General features: G+C 45.1%; 1 pseudogene; it reads left to right on the forward strand.

Moving 5' to 3' along the window:
- Positions 1–724: 724 nt before the first annotated feature.
- Positions 725–1296, forward strand: LOC132665020 (lipid transferase CIDEC-like; annotated as a pseudogene).
- Positions 1297–4423: the final 3127 nt, after the last annotated feature.

Below are 4423 nucleotides of genomic sequence, written 5' to 3' on the forward strand. Positions count from 1 at the left end.
CACTAAAGCACATAATGAATGTGGTCGTGTTCCAGTAAATTTTATTATAAAAACAGGCAGCAGGCTGCATTTGGCCCGTAGGTCATCGTTGAAAGACTATGGCTTAAAGAAGACTTATTATCCCTGGTCCAAAGAATTTTAAAGCAAAGTTCTGCATAACTACCACCCAGGTCAATAATACAGCTAACACTGGAGAAGTTTCTGTCTGCCCATCCTAGATAATAATTCCTCACTTCCTTAAAGACACGACCACCGTTCTGACACTTGCGATGGACATCTTGCTTCTCTTTACAGCTTTCTCAGCAACGTATGCATTACTGGGCAGGATAGGTTACTTTTGCCTGTTTTAAAAATGCTAATAAATGGAACCCTACTTCATGTGTTCTTCTTTTTCTCCTTTTCCTCCTCCTCTGGGCTTACACAATCTCTTCCAGACTTTAATAAGAGGAAACACTTCCCAAAGGCATTATGGTGGGGAGGTGACGAGGCTGTGGGGGGTGGCCCAACCCAGTCTGGCTGATGAGGTTGGAATATGCCACGAAGTTCCTCAACTTTTTCTACTTCGAGTCCCTCAGCAGATGTGTGGCAGTGACACATGGGTGGTGACCCTGTAGCTGCTGCTGGAGCCCAGTCTGGGGCCCTGCAGAGTCGGCAGTGCCGACCAGAGCAGGCAGAAGGGCTTTGTGACACCTTGAAGATCTCCTTCCAGGTCAGGGACACCCTGATGCTGGCAGACAAACCCTCTTCTTGGTGCTGGAGGAAGACGGCAGAGTAAAGACAGAAGAGTAGTTCCAAACCCTGACAGACAAGACAGCGTCCGTGGTCCTCCAGAAGGGACAGAAATAGCAGTCCCCATCAGAGCAGCTGAGGTCCCACGTGCAGGGGGGAGAACACTGAAAGCCTGGGAGAAACCCTTGAGAGGTGCCAACCCCATGCTTGTCTTGATGCAAGGGACTGGGTACTAATTTCCCCCTCCCATAAGACTGCCAAGAAGATCAAAGTGGCCTGCAAAACCTTTGACCGGTACAAAATTAACCCACAGGACTTCGTTGGTTGTTTGAGAGTGAAGGCAACTCATGATGGGACGTACTCCATTTCCTATGATATGCACTTCTACGGGGTCAAGTGCATCATGAAGGAAGCTCTTTACTGGCCCCTCTGTGGCATGCAGGCCATAGGCCACATGCTGCTTGCACCTTCTGCTACACGCAGCAACTCTTGGACGCCGCAGAGGGAGGGCAGCCCCAGGGCAGGGCCATGTCTGTCTTGCCAACCAGTCTGAAGATACTACAATGAAGGTCCAAGTCCTTGGACGCCTTCCCAGCCAAAGACCAGACTGGGAACCCAATGTTCAGCTGGTAGCATCTGGCTGGCAGCTAAAGAGCTTCTTGCCTCCTCGTACCTCCCTCTCCCCAACAAGATCATGAATGAGGAAGCATGAGGAAGGACAAGAAACCAGGTGTGGGCTGGCCAAAGGAGAACTAAGCGTTCTTGGCCTGGCCTAGTTTGTTCCTGCCCAACGTAGCTTAGCTGACCAAGGCTATGGCATGAAGTCTGCTCCTCAGCAACCCATATTTTCACACGCTATATTTTCAGTACACTCCTGGCCCCCCCATGCAGAGTACTCCTGAGTGAACACTCGAGTCCCCTAGTGCGACATTAGAATGTTCACAATAAACTATTTATGCTGGGGGAGAGGACACTCCCCACCTCATTTTATGAGCCTGGTATAAATTTGATATTAACATTGGACAAGACATTATGAGAAAGGATAATTCCAGGCTAATTTCACTCAGGAACATTAGATGTAAAAATCCTATACAAAATATTTACAGATTGCAGCCATACGCAAAAGGCCAATATACATAATGATCAACTTACTTTTCCCCCCAGGAAAGCAAGATGTGCTTCACAGTCAAAAATCAACCGCTGTAATTCTCTATATTCACTGAACAGAGGAGAAAAACTATTTGCGTAATCACCTCAACAGGCGTAGAGAGGGTTTTGCTTAAGTTCACCCACTTATGGTTAAAAAGAAAGCTTCTAGCAATCCAGGAAGTGAACTTCCTTAATCTGATCATAAGCATTCACAAAAAGCTTATACTAAACACCATAATTAATCATTAAATGTTAAAACTTTTTTTCTTTTGGTTTTGAGAATAAGGCAAAGTGTGTTGACTAATCTCTGAGAAGCAGACGCCAAGATGGATCTCGAAGTGCAAAGTACTTGTTGGAGGTGACGCGTGTGAAAGATCGAGAGGGAGCAGGATTGGGCAGAGAAAGCCGCAGGCTTCAGTGTGGCTCTGACGCATGTGGTAGGAGAGGGGAGGGACGAACAAGAGACGGGAGCAGCCTCCAATCGATCGCAGTGCAGCTCTGGGGATATCTTCACCAACCCAATGGGGAGCTGTGTCTCAAAGATTTCCCATAGGGGAACCCCAGGCTGCCCAAATAAGTGACCCCTTCCACCACTGCCATGCTCACTTGTTGGCTGGAAGCCACTCTGGAACTGCTTGGCCCCAGCTCAGAAGCTGGAGGAGATCCTGAAGCCGTCTGCAGTCGGAGGCTGTGAGCTAACCACACTCCCAACATCAGGCTCATTTCTGAAGGGGGATCTCAGAGGCATAGCTCCATGGTGCCACAAGGATTTCCAGTGTGACCAAGTCTGTTCAACACTGTGCTAGAGGCCCCAGGCAGGCCATAAAGAATAGGGAAATAGGAAAAAAATTTTAGGAAAGAAGAAATAACACTGACATTATTCGAAGATTCTATCAATTGCAAATGCCAAAGGAATATACAAGTAAATATTTAGACTAATTGAGTTCAGCAAGTGTGCTACATACAATGTCTATTTTATTTTATTTTTCAATGCTTATTTATTTATTTTGAGGGAGAGACAGAATGCATGCAGGGGAGGGGCAGAGAGAAAAGGAGACAGAGAATCTCAAGCAGGCTCCATGCTGTGAGCCCTGAGCCCGATGCAGGGCTTGATCCCAGGAACTGTGACATCACGACTTGAGCTGAAATCAAGAGCCAGACATTTAACCAACTGAGCCACCAAGGTGACCCATGTACAATGTCTATTTTAAAACTGAACTGCAGGGGCGCCTGGGTGGCGCAGTCGGTAAGCGTCCGACTTCAGCCAGGTCACGATCTCGCGGTCCGTGAGTTCGAGCCCCGCGTCAGGCTCTGGGCTGATGGCTCGGAGCCTGGAGCCTGTTTCCGATTCTGTGTCTCCCTCTCTCTCTGCCCCTCCCCCGTTCATGCTCTGTCTCTCTCTGTCCCAAAAATAAATAAAAAACGTTGAAAAAAAAAAATAAAAAAAAATAAAATAAAACTGAACTGCAGGGGCACCTGGGTGGCTCAGTCAGTTGAGCGTCTGACTCTTGGCATCAGTTAAGGTCATAATCTCACAGTTTGTGGGTTTGAGCCCTGTACTGGGCTCCATGCTGACAGTGCAGAGCCTGCTTGGGTTTCTCTCTCTCTGTCTCTCTCTGCCCCTCCTGTGTACGTGCACGCTCTCTCTCTCTCAAAATAAATAAAGAAACTTTTAAAAAAATAAAAAAAAAGAAAAGTTAATTGCATTCCCACATCCTAATAACCTAAGAATCAAATATGTAGGAATACAATTACAAAAGATGTGCAAATGAACAAATGATGTTTTTACACAGTGAACTGTAATACATTATTGAGAGAAACACACACACACACACACACACACACACACACACACACACCACTAAGTATACGGAGAGATAAACCATACTCATATATTGGTAAATCAATATCGTAAAAATGTCAATTCTCTCCAGTGATGCAATTCTGATCAAAACTCCCAGTGTTTTTCTTTCTTTCATCACAGAATTTAACAAACCAATTCTAAATATTTTATCAAAATGCAAAGGACTAAGAATAGACAAGGTATTATTGAAAAATTAGATGGAGGCCATACTTCACTAAATATCAAGACTTAGGAAACTATAGCAATGAGGTAGGATGGTGTTGGGGTAACAATGGATAGAGACTAATGGAAGAGACCGAGACTCCAGGAAAGACCATGCAACATGGACAATGGATTTAGGCCAAGGACAGCACTTCAGAGCAATAGAGGATGGCCTTTTCAATAAACAGTGCTGGGCAATTGGACCTTCATATAAAGAAAATGAAACTTGATCTTACCTTACACCATATGCAAAAGTTAATAACAGGTGGATCATAGATCGTGCAAGGCTAAACAACAGTGTTTGTAGAAGATAATATTAACAATAGGGAAGGATTTTTACAGCAGAACACAATGTTTTAAACATAAAAGGTTTAATAAATTTCCTTGAGCGTGAAAAGCAAGCCACAAAGTGGGAGAAAATATTTGTGACACACAGACCAAGAAGAACGTATATTGGGAATATATGCCGAACACCCATAC

The sequence above is a fragment of the Panthera onca genome, chromosome D3 (genome assembly GCF_046562875.1).
Source record: "Panthera onca isolate mPanOnc1 chromosome D3, mPanOnc1 haplotype 2, whole genome shotgun sequence".
Lineage (NCBI taxonomy): Eukaryota > Metazoa > Chordata > Mammalia > Carnivora > Felidae > Panthera > Panthera onca.